This window comes from Amphibalanus amphitrite, unplaced genomic scaffold (genome assembly GCF_019059575.1).
Source record: "Amphibalanus amphitrite isolate SeventyFive unplaced genomic scaffold, NRLGWU_Aamphi_draft 000666F_arrow, whole genome shotgun sequence".
Lineage (NCBI taxonomy): Eukaryota > Metazoa > Arthropoda > Thecostraca > Balanomorpha > Balanidae > Amphibalanus > Amphibalanus amphitrite.
The window spans coordinates 101,841-114,430 of NW_024882160.1; the positions used below are offsets into that span (position 1 = coordinate 101,841).

The window sequence follows — 12,590 nt, forward strand, 5'->3', positions numbered from 1 at the left end:
GGTCCAGCCAGAACGAGTGCACACGCACAGGGCGTTGCACTTTTTGCCGGTGAGTCCCTTGACTGTCGTCTAGCTCAATTTCTCTAAAACCACCTATATTCCCCCCAGACCCGGTTCCCAATAGCAGAATGTCATCCGGCAGTATTCTTCAATCGTATCCGTCCACCGACGATTTCAGATTTATCTGTCCAAGCATTCTATCATCTCTGACTTCGTTGATATCGTGTCTTCTTTGGCGGTCTCACCGGTAATGGCGCCGCTTTGAGTCTCCTCAACTCAAAATGCACCTTAAGATACGCTTCTCCAACGGACCCAGTGCCCTCTTGGGCCTTATTATACGAGCGATAGCCCGTCCTCCACCGGCCCAATGCTCAGAGTACGGTAACCCTCGCTCTCAGTAGAAAGCCGCGCCGGCTTTCCTATAGTTAGCCAGAGTTGCGACTCGGACTCGAGCAGCGCGGCTCCTTACGACGATTTCTGCAGAGTGGTTCGGAAATGAACGCCAAACTTGTGAGCGGGAAATATGGAACGCTCGGTCGAAAGCAGAGACTGGACAAAGTTCCATGTGATTAGTCCGATTTCAGATTGAATCTTTTCCAATTGAACGGCATGATTTGAAATTCTTCCGACATATTTTTCATGGTTCTTCGAAACCTATAGGCACGCTGCTTGCTGCATGTTTTATCTGAACAAAACACAACTACACAACTTACAACCGGGTAATGAGCTCAAACAATTCAATTTATATGTAATCCCAGCTGGATCCTTTATATCGTTCATCCTACCTATTTCATCTGTTGCCAGCTGACATCTACAAGACCGTCAGCCTCTCATTGGCCATGTGGCCCCAGTCACGAATTCAGCCCCACAATTTCCGTGAGAAAGCTGGACATTGGAGCGCCCCGGCCGTCGGCACTCAAGCTCTGTTCATAGTCCCTAATGCAGCGGTGGCAGCTATATAAAACCGTATTGGTAGGTACTAGGTATTCGAGCAAATGGCGCCAGGTAAATGCGGCACCCACGCGGGACCTTTTGGGACAAGGATGAAAAGGTAGCCGACAGCGCTCGGCATGGAGCACGTGTCTCTAATGTTATTACCGTCTTGTTTATTACCTGACTCGTAGATGCGTATGGTGACAATAATTCATCAAAGCTAATGAGGAAATTAAATGAACGAAACAATTAAATACAAGAATAAACAAGCTATGGATGAAGCACCAAGGCTCAGGGAACAAAAAGCGATTATTGTAAAAAGCGATTTATGTCATAGTGTTAGGTATATCAACATTCATTCACGAAAGGACTACGACTAACGACCAATTTGTTAGCTCTGAAAATTTAAATTTTTCATTGCAACTTCGTGTTATTCCATGCTCCCAATAATGTTCCCATGTCCTTCCTCCCATCCTCCGTCCCGTCCTCCGTCCCGTTTATCCAGTCCTCCGTCCCGTCTGTGTCTCCAACATTCTCCCCTCCGCTGATGGCCTCTGGAACGTCGCCACCGCGTGGCGCGCTGCATAGTCAGCGGGCCGCGACATATCGCCTCTGATGGAGCGGCCGCACCATATACCACAAACACACAACGGCCATGCCAAAACTGTCACACATGATAGAAGAGGCCTTTGTCACCGCCAACACGATAGTTCAGCCCAGTGCCGCGCAGAGCCACCGGTCTATTTTTTTCATACTACCGCATTGTTGTTGTTAAGCCAGGCTCAACATTGCGCATTTATAATATTTTAACCCTGCTCGCTAATTTTCATTGTTTTTTCCTTAGATTCCCTTAAAATTTGTCCAAAACATAAACATCATTTCTTAAAGTATATAAATTGGTTTGCGATACAGATTAGCTAAACGAAGGCACGTCAGCGACGAACAATGCTGCGGTCTGTCGGAGCGTTCTCATTGTAATGCCGGCCTAAGCACCTCCCACACAGGCCAGTAATGGTGCGGTAATCCATTCGGGCGTTCATTTGTCCGCTCTCATGACTAGGGCAGCAAACGCCTCCTTAGCTGAGAGTGGGGCCGAGGGCCGTTGTCCCGCATTACAACATCAAACCAGGTTGCTGCTGTCGGCGTGCTCCGGGTGACAACTTGTTTTTTATTGCTGTGTTCCGTGGGCGGAATCAGCGGGGCGTGCGAGCGCGCTAACCACATCATGGCCGGCCGGCCTGTGTCCATAATTGGGCCGTGTCCGTCGGTGTCCGTGTGCCGAGCTGCCGCGGACAATCAGCGGACACACAGACCGGTCATCGCAGGGGCGGCACCGCCACTGTGTAGAGGGGCGTGCCCCAATCGGGCCAGCCGTGTCCTGTGTGATTGGCCCGCGGCGCCCTCGGCCCTCTGGAACTGAAGCGGGACGGGACCTTCGGCCCTCGCTGCACACGACAGGGACAGGGTAGGGTGGGAGTGGGGAAGCACCCAGACAGGCCTGCCACGGGGTGTTTTGTTTACTTTCATAAGGAGCTTGGCGTCGCAATGATCGGAAAGCTGCAGCCTCCTTATCAAACAGATCAAACCGGACTGGCGGATTTTCCAGGTGGAAACAGTCGGCAATAATGAAAGCAGTTTGTTTGATATGTTTAATCCTGTTAGGTATACCCCGTCCCTATATTGATAGGGTACGCCCGGTCCATCCAGCCTCAACATTCGGCTGACGGTATAGACGTGCCTAAATGTAGAAAACAGAGAGGGAATTCCAAAAGTTCACCAAACATCTCATACCGTGAAAGGCAGTCGCAAAAACAAAGTGTTGACCAAGCGAAATTAAAATAGTTTCGGCAACTGCCACATCTATCTCAAGTCTTCCCAAAAAGTTTATATCTCCCTAGTAAGTGTCGGAAACGAAGTAGCATTATACCAACTCAAATGCGCTCTTATAAGCAGATGCAACACGAAATGATCATTGTAGAAAAAATATAATCGTAACCGTTAAATATGCCTTCGAATATCCGTTTCGCAGGTACGCTAAAGTTGACCATTTCCTGCTCTCTTGAGACGCGAGAGTCGAGAGTCGAGACAGTGTTCGACATCAATCGTAATCCCTTGTCTTCCAGCACAACAGTGAACACATGCCGGATTGCCGGGGTTAGGGCAATAAGCCCGCTACTAAACTAGGTAGAGATTAAGCGGTGGGAGTTATAAAGCCCATAAGCTTCACCTCCCTGTTTTACTATGCTATAGCAGCCATTCATTTTCGCGCCGAGTCGCTCGAGTGAGACAGAGTGCAACGTCAACTCCAGAATTCCGAGCACCGGCAGCGACAAACAATGGATGCTGAAGGTCAGATAGTCGCTGTAAAGAGCACACCATATGTCACCGGAAGTAGTCGCCGTCAGGCTGGAGCAGCTGCAGTTTATGTGCCACAATGCGGTCACATGGAGAGGATCCACCGCAGGGGCACTAATACATCACCCATGGTTGCAGCGCCTTTGGTGACTGACGCCATTATTCAATGACGTTCAAAATTTTAGCTGTGATAATCCCCTTAGCATTGGGGAAAATCAACCCGCAGACTTCAGAGGCTAATTAAATAACTTTCAGCCATTGCAATCCACTAATCGCATGCCTTTATTAAGGGGCCCTAAGAGGTGCTCTGTCTCTGTCTCTTTACCAGCTTAATTAACTTGCACCCCAGTACTTTCCCACCATAATCCATCAAGGCCGGCAAACAAATATATCCCGGCTCCCGGCCCACCAATCTCCGGCTGACGCCGTCTGCCGTCCCGACAGCCGTCACCAGTCACCACCCACCGTCACTGGGCGTCACAACCGTCACGGCAGCGCGTCACGGCCGTCATGGCAGCCGTGACGCGGCAGCAGTAAGTCGTGACGCGGCGGCAGCAAGTCGTTCTGTGACACCGCGCCGGCCGTTCGCCGGTCGATCGGATGGCCTGGCGTTGTCAGGTACAAATGAACGAGCCGCGGCGGGAGCCGACCATCGAGCGTTCGCCGCCGGTCGTGAGAGGCGCGCCGGCTGCCGCCGCCAGGCCGGCAAGCCGTGCGCAGAGCTGACTGATGGCTTCAATTAGCGCCGCGGCTGCGGGAGGGAGGCCGGCGGGACGGGCTGCGCCGGCCGCCGGGGCCGGGCCGGCCGATATACCTGCCTGACGACGGCCCCTGTCAGCGCGGCTGTGAGGGGCTGCCCTGTTTATGTGGCGGCATCGACCGGCGGCGGTGGGTGGCACGCACCGTCTCCGGCAGATGATGGGCCTGTCGCCCGGAGACAGGTCGAGGAGCACGCTGACCGCCCGCCGGAATCCGAATGGTTGCCGAGGTCGAACTCACCGATAATGGACACTGACGGTGCGGTCTAAAAATACAATCCGGCGGCCATTGCAGCTGCATTCGTTACTTAAATTCCCATGGCGTTTGTTGTGTTTACTTTTGTCCCTTCTTTGTCGTATAGGTACATACATGAAAGCATTAATGACTGAGTCCCTCGGATGCAGTAACGGCGGAACACCTTCAATTAAAGGTAGTGTGCCACCTTTGAAAGATTTCCCATTTTATTTTTCCTAGGATAAGAAGCTTCTGTTTTTACTTAATATCGCAAAAAAAATCAAAAATGGGCCTGGAATAGTGCCTTTTTCGCCTAAAAGTTTTTCGGTTTTTAGATATGTATAACAACTGTAGTGGGCTCACCTGCAAACAGGCGTCGGGCAACAATCGCGAATGCGGCGCACTTGTGACAATAAGCAAAGGTCATTATAGTGTTACGACCATACGACGTACGGGAATGAGTTATCAGCTGTCTAATCGTAGACAACACAATGTCGAGCCTTAAACTGTAAGCCTGTATTGGTATTGTTTCTTAAATTTGGCTGTCGAACATTAATTTGTGGTTTGAAATATGATTTTATGTAAAATAATTGATATGAAACAGCCGTCTCTTAAGTTATGACCCCATTACACCACACGCAAGTGGCAGAAATGACAATGATCAGCTGACGCATTTTTCTTGGCCGAAGTCAGAGCGCGCGGCCCGACGCACCACGCGTATTTGGAAATTCCGACCTCGACGAGCATCAGAAGCCACCTAACAGGCGTGTTCGAAACCGCAGGAGATGATGATGAACGGGTTTATCGAAACTTGATTGGATGAGCCATAGACCTCTGTATACATGGACTGGACACAGAAAATCCGGCCATGACCACAACGGCCCTAAAAGTAAATGCTTATAACTCGAGAGTCAGTTCACCTACGACATCCATTTTTTCACCGCCGCATAGCCCCATTCATTGAAAATGATGGGGATCATCCGCCGAACCGATGCGGTGTAACGGGGGAGCACCAGCACGTGGCGCGTGAGAGATCAGAGATGTTTGTGAAAATGGCGTGACAGTATCTCGGGAACGGCTTGACCGAATGAGTCCAGATTTGGCACACAGCTAGGTATTACACACCTGCCAATAACGCATGTCCCAATTTTGAGGTGGCGATGCACGTGCGCACGTGCACACCCCTTTTTTGTATCTCAGAAACTACTCGTCCGATTTCGCTCAAATTTTGTATACGGCAACAGCCTAACAACCATTGCTGGTTCACACCTCAAGCAAGGGGTGCGACTGCACGTGCGCACGTGCACACCCCTTGTTCATATCTTGGAAACTAGCAGCCCGATTTAGCTGAAACTTTGTATCTGCCTCCCTAAGAGCCAAGCTAAACGTTCCTGATACTCATCGCAAGCTTGAATTGCCGCTGCACGTGCGCACGCGCCACGCGCGCACCCCAATTCGTGGCTCGGAAACTAGCGGTTCCGTTTTGTTTTGCTGAGATCTTCTACGCAGCAATGTACTCCATAACCACTGGCGACTTATACATTTGCGGATCTTAGAAACTTATTTCCCAACTGGACTGAACTTCTGCATTATCAGGTGCGGCTGCACGTGCGCACGTACACACCCCTTGCTTATATCTTGGAAAGTATCCGTCCGATTAAGCTGGAATTTTGTCTATGCCTCCCCAAGAGCAAAGCTAACTGTTTCTGATTCTCGTCACAAGCTCGAAGTGCCGCTGCACGTGCGCACGCGCCACGCGCGCAACCCTAATTGGTAGCTCGGAAACTAGCAGTTCCGTTCTGCTGAGATCTTTTACGCAGCAATGTACTCCATAGCTTAACCACTAGCGACTTATACACTTGGTATCCTAGAAATTTGCTTTCGAACGGGACTGAACTTCTCTATAACGATGAAGTTAATTGGCAGTAAAAGCACATGCATTGTAAAATATATGTATTGCAGATCAGACTGAGCACACTTAGGTATACATAGCTGATAGTTCTTCAGCACCGAAAAAAAATCCAGCTCATCAACCAGTAGGTACCCACTCATCGGTTAGCTGCACGATGTAGCATTTTCACATGACAAACAGCAAGGCAAACAACAGAGCTAACAACAATACAGGATTCACTCGCGGACGCTTTATCAATTAGCTGTGCGATTTTTTTTTCGAGAAAACTGGCTCACTGTTGAACCGCCCAATCCCGGGAAGAGCTGTTGGGTACTTGTTCGGGTGGAAGAGGTGCCGTTTTTCCCCAATCAGTCACCATGAAGACAGGGCACTCGAAAAAAGATGTGCTAGAGAGTATATGCTTTCCCGCGTCACACGGCTCACCGACCCGCCAATGGTCGAGCACTTATTGCACTTCTCGAAAAGGTTCCTTGAAATCCGCTGTAATAATAATAGCAAGAGCCCAACAGTGGCTATGCCCAACAATGTAATGGCTTACACAGAGCTGTTGGATGTCCGCGGATAAGTGCTGGTGCATGTCATAGTCTTCCACCACCGATGGCGGTAGGATGAAAATGGGAAGAAGGATGGAGCGGGATGGCATTCCATTCATATGGCGCTGACGGCTACTGAGCTCTTGGTTGCTAAACTGGATCATCATGCAGTGTCCCTTGTGCGGTCTGGGTGTTCGTCAAAATGATGACAGAAAAGTACACGCGGTAGCGTTTAGCCGATACACGACCCTTGTGGGCCATGTAGCCGGTGGCCAAGGCCGCATTGGATGTCGTGGGTCGTGGTCCCCCATGACGGTGCGATACCAGCCAGCTGGCCAGTCCGCCTGCCACCTCTTCTTGGTGGACCGCGCAACGACCTGCGTGAGGGTGCGGACGTCAACCGGGGTCATCTGCTGGGACAGCCCGGCCGCTTCCTTGGCCAGGGCGTCCGCCCTCTCGTTGTCGGCGAGTCCACAGTGGGCTGGGGCCCATTGCAGCTGTATTGTGCTGCCGTCAGCCGTCAGGCGCTACACTTGGGCCGCAGCGCCTCCAGCCATGAGCTGCCTCGATTCAAAGGCGTCAGCAGTTACTCGATCGGCGGAGCGACTCGGCCTCGCCGGCCTACCGGACACTGCGGCCGATCTTGTCGCTCCTTTTCTATCATGTCCTAAATGGGCCACTCTTTTAGAGAGCGTGCGCCGTACAACTCGGTGAGGACCTTGGCCGGCAGAATAGTTTGCTGGGCGGCGACCGGAGCCGGCTCGATCCCTGCTACTACGGCCTGTGCGGGGCTATGCAGCGGTCAGCTGACAGTCGCACGTAGCTACCGCTGGAGCAGCCAGATGGCGGAGAGCGGGATCGTTAGGACAGCGGCTGCGTGCTCCAGTGTTCCGTCCACGCATCCCGATGAACGACGCTGTAGGCAATGATTATCCACATCAGGTCAGCCTGTGGACCTGCATCGTGGGCTACACCCGGGAGCAAAGGCTGTATCAGCCTCACTGTGCCAAATAGTGCTTAATGAGGTCACTGTACGCTTCAGCAAGCACCGAACACTGCTGATCAATTTTCCCTCCTACATTATGTCGGCGACTGCTGCTGCTCCTGGAGTTGGCATTTCGATGATGTGCTATCCTGGGGGCATTGTTCGTTGGCGGCTCGTTGACTATCTCTGTGAGTGGCGTCACTGAAAGAAATAGAGAAAAAAGTATGTCGGTCACACTTTATAGGATAATGTGTGCTTGGCGGTAATCTTTTACTTTTAAGAACAAGCGGCCCTCGCCAAGCATGATCCACAAAGTCATTACGATAGCATGACAAGAACAAGTAAATGTGTTTGTAAAATTGAGGTTTCGGATAGATTTATGTATTGCAAAACTGCCTTTACACAGTGATACTTGATATTAACCTACGTCCTACAAGCACATCTGCATTGAGAGGCAAACGACTTAAAAGTAATAATGAATGTAAATGCGTCAAGATTGCTATTTTACAGTTTGATCAATGACACTCACAAATAGATTGATTCGAATTCGATGACATTAATTATATTGTCTGCGAGCATGCCTTCCAACCATGGCAGGCAGTGCAGTAACTAATCTGGTTTATTGAATACCGACTTTGGCGAGAAAACATAGAAAAAGCAGCAAAGACAAATAACAATGAAGCAAGTTATAAAGCATTACTCACGCTTGGAAGGATCTGGCTAAGGGTGGATGGAACCACAGTGTATAGATGTAACGATGCGTCAATCAGGAACGTTTGCTTGCTCTTCCTGTGGGCTCTTGTAGGTAAATGGTCATCTCCAAAATGCAGCTAAAAAACGAACAATTGTTCAACAAATAACCTTCTACTTGTGACATTTAATAACGTATCAGTTTGTATGCACACCGACACCAATTATTCAACCGAAACTTGATAAGTCCTCAATATGAAACACTTAAAAGCGAAACTTAAATATACAATTCCAACTTTATGCCTTGCTTTATGCCTATTTTATGACAAAACACGTAGGTCTGGGAATAATGCTAATGATACTTTACAGAAAGTCACGTGCTCTTTTCCGTCGCCGTCATTAAGACGAATTTATTTAAGACGGTCCGTCATGAGCGTTGCACTTTTATCCCCTTTCAGAGCAATAAAACCGATTTAACGTTATACTGTTTTTGAGAACAAGTATCCTAGAATACAACAGCATAGGAAATTAGCTCAAATGCTCACCAACTACCGGATATTTATCCGCATACAACTACAACGATCGTAATCTGTTGGATTACACGATCAACAGTTTTAAGTCGTTTGTTGTTATTTTTAGTTATGATATCAACTATTCAGGTGTGAATAAGCGGTAGTTGTGGGGACCATGGTTGTATTCAAAGTTTCAACGAAATGGGACTGTTTATTTCCGAGATATAATGGAAGGGTGCGCACGTGCGCACGTGCAGCGGCACCTCAACATTGAGACAAACACCAGCAATGGTTATAAGACACTTGGGTATATGCAAAGTTTCAGCTAAATCGGGCTGCTAGTTTCCAAGATATGAACAAGGGGTGTGCACGTGCGCACGTGCAGTCGCACCCCTTGCTTGAGGTGTGAGCCAGCAATGGTTGTTAGGCTGTTGCCTGTATACAATATTTGAGCGAAATCGGACGAGTAGTTTCTGAGATACAAAAAAGGGGTGTGCACGTGCGCACGTGCATCGGCACCTCAAAATTGGGACATGTGTTATTGGCAGGTGTGTTATACCTAGCTGGGTGCCAAATCTGGACTCATTCGGTCAAGCCGTTCCCGAGATACTGTCACGCCATTTTCACAAACATCTCTCACGCGCCACGTGCTGGTGCTCCCCCGTTACACCGCATCGGTTCGGCGGATGATCCCCATCATTTTCAATGAATGGGGCTATGCGGCGGTGAAAAAATGGATGTCGTAGGTGAACTGACTCTCGAGTTATAAGCATTTACTTTTAGGGCCGTTGTGGTCATGGCCGGATTTTCTGTGTCCAGTCCATGTATACAGAGGTCTATGGATGAGCCTATCGGTAATAGCGATTTCAGTGTGTGCATTTATTGTTCATAGTGGTGTGAAATGTGGTTGGGGTACGACCGACAACCCGTCGGGGCGAATTTCGCACTGGGGTACTCAAAATTTGAAGAATTTAAGACGTTTCCATGAGTTTTGAAGGTATGGATAAGTTCTAAAAATCCGGTTCTCCTTATCTGGGCCATTAACTCCATACGGTCCAAGAAAGCTGGCACACTACCTTTAAGGGGGGGGGGGGGCACTGCCGACTTTTGGTCCCATTCTTTCCATGCAACGCCCATAGGGCTAATGTTAAAATGCCAAAATCAAAGGGGGCACGGTGCCCGGTGCCCTCCCCGTTCCGCCGCCTATGCTCGGATGTCACCATCCTCATATGCCACCGCGCTTATAAGTGTCGTTCTCCTCGTAAGATGGCTCGATTTCTCAGCCGCGGCGACAATAATGTGCATTGTGCAAGACACGTGTCACAGTTCATAGCGGACCGTGGTCGGTATTAATAAAGTAATCTCGGGTCAGGCAGCAGCTGCGGGGAACGGACGAGTGATCGCGCCGGTCTGCAGAACCTCCTAGCCGAACAATTCAGCGACCACAAGTCGGGCTCAATCTATTGAGCCGGAGCTACAATAAGCTGTAGGGGTTCTGGCGATATGACATATCATGCAATGGGTCTAATTGGGCTGACACGAGTGTTAATTGACTGCGCTGCCTTGATGACAGAAATAGCAGCTGGTGGCTGGTGCGACAGCCAAAGCCTTCCATTCACTGAGTTATTTTAGTCATGGCATTCTAGCGTTCTTTTCTGAGTCCGAAAAGTCTCATTAGTGCCATCAGCCATGGCCATTGGCCAATAAATGGACATTGAACACTCCATCATGACAGGATATTTTGTTACGTAACCAGTGCGATCTTCAGCAACAGCAGGGGCAAATAAAACCGTCTGAACCGATAATTTCTCGACATAAATCAAAGCTGAGTCAAATACGTCTTCTGAAAAATCTCCCACAGAAGGCAGCCTCGACGCAGAATCGTGCAGTGAATGTCAATCGGGTGGCTGTAGAAATAAGTTGATAAATCTTCCAGCCCGTTGTCGTCAGTTGTGCTTTTCTTCTGCGTGCGTTGCTATATTTTCTCTGAACGTCCGAACGAGGAATCCGTCAGCGCCCGCAACGGAGATTGACAACATTCTCAGAAAACGACAAAACGGAAAATGGGTACCGATTTGCTTTTTGCAACACACCATCTTCTTGTCCGGTTACAACCGTCGAACATCGGGCGTATACTGAGTAGGTCTCCAGCGCTTATCCCCACAAACGTACACTCGGACAGGGCATTGGTGTGCTGTGTGCAAGGTATGATAAACATATAACAGATTTCCTAATTATGCTCCCAATTATGAATTCGCCACTCAGTATCAAATAGTATCAAATAGGACGCGTCCCAGCAAAATGTGACTTACCGTTATCCGTGTCACGTTTCTCCAAACAGTCTTGGTTTCGCCATCCAGGTAGCGACCTTGCCCGACACTCCCGTGGTCACCTTGTCGGAACAACACGCACTGGCCTCTGCGTGACTGACTGTCAAACTCCGCGGCTTCCAGTCCTGTGGGACTACAATACAAGTCCTCCGCAGCGAACACGCACACGTAGTCTCACGCCACACCGACATCCTTTGATGCAGTGCGATGACACTGCAGGCACACCAAACAATCGGGCCGGCGGAGCTGAAAGTCTACCACCGCAACGGAGACTCTTCTTTCTGCAATGCCCGCACAGCCGCAGGCGCTGGCCGCCTCGCCTCGCACCAATGCGGTCATACGAGCCGCCAGTCAGGTCACGTGATCCATGCCCTGGGGGCTCATCTGACGCAGCGCTCGGGGGCGGGGAGGGATGGGGGAGAGAGGGGGAGGGAGGACGGCAGAGACGACAGAGGGTCGACGACGCATGGGATCTGGAATGTGTGTGTTATTCCAAAACGCATTCAATTAGCGACCAAACGTATGTAAGGAATATGAATATTGCTTATTGTTGCGAAAGCTAGTTATTAGCCGTTTTCACGACAGCCATCTGGTACACATTTGGTCACATCTGGGACAGATTAGGTGCAGATTTGGTCAAATCACGTTCAGTGTGTCTCTTAGCAGCTATCAGCTAGGGTTGCACTTATTGCTTCTTATATGCCTGCTTTGTCATATTATCAGAGAGCATCATCGATTAAAACACTGAAATAAATTCATAAAATGAAGATATTTGCTTTGGTCAAATCAGGTGCATTCGCCGGATAGCCCGTCGTGAAAACGGCTATTACCATATCAGCTTCTACTTCGACGTGGCTACATTCAATGAAAAATAAATGCAAAATCATATGCCCACAGCTGAAAGGCAGAAGTTTAGGCAGAACTCTTTGCTCGATAACATCAAACATTCGTGTGTTTACATTAGTTTGACGTTCGTTTCTGCGAGTTCCACAAATATTCCGAGTGGGTCGAGCGAGCCCTCTCGGCTGGAGCTGCCGACCCTGATATTGATCAGCGTTACTGCCGGATCAGCGTTACTCTCGCGTCTCGCGGTTCCGTCTGACGGGCGCACATATAGCGGCCGTCCGGCGGTTATTGGCCCGGGTTATACGATAGGGGCCATCAGGTCGGATTGCAGCCTGTTGCTCAGAGTCGACAGCGGCAAGGGTTGTTCGTGGCAGGCCTGGATGAGATAACCCTCCTTGGGAGGGGGTATTAGGTACTCCAAAGATAAAACACGAGAGAGAGACAGAGAGAGAGAGGGAGAGAGAGAGAGGGAGAGAGAGAGAGGGAGAGAAAGAGAGAAAG

The 12,590-nt window shown here is 49.6% G+C and overlaps 1 protein-coding gene across 1 annotated transcript in view; it reads right to left on the reverse strand.

Annotated features, from left to right (window-relative positions):
- The window catches only part of LOC122364275 (hybrid signal transduction histidine kinase B-like), a 59,179-nt gene extending 47,611 nt beyond the window's left edge, over positions 1–11,568 (reverse strand). The window contains exon 1 of the mRNA XM_043334496.1: positions 11,226–11,568. The gene's annotated coding sequence lies outside the window, so the exon portion shown is untranslated. The remainder of the gene's footprint in view (positions 1–11,225) is intronic.
- Positions 11,569–12,590: the final 1,022 nt, after the last annotated feature.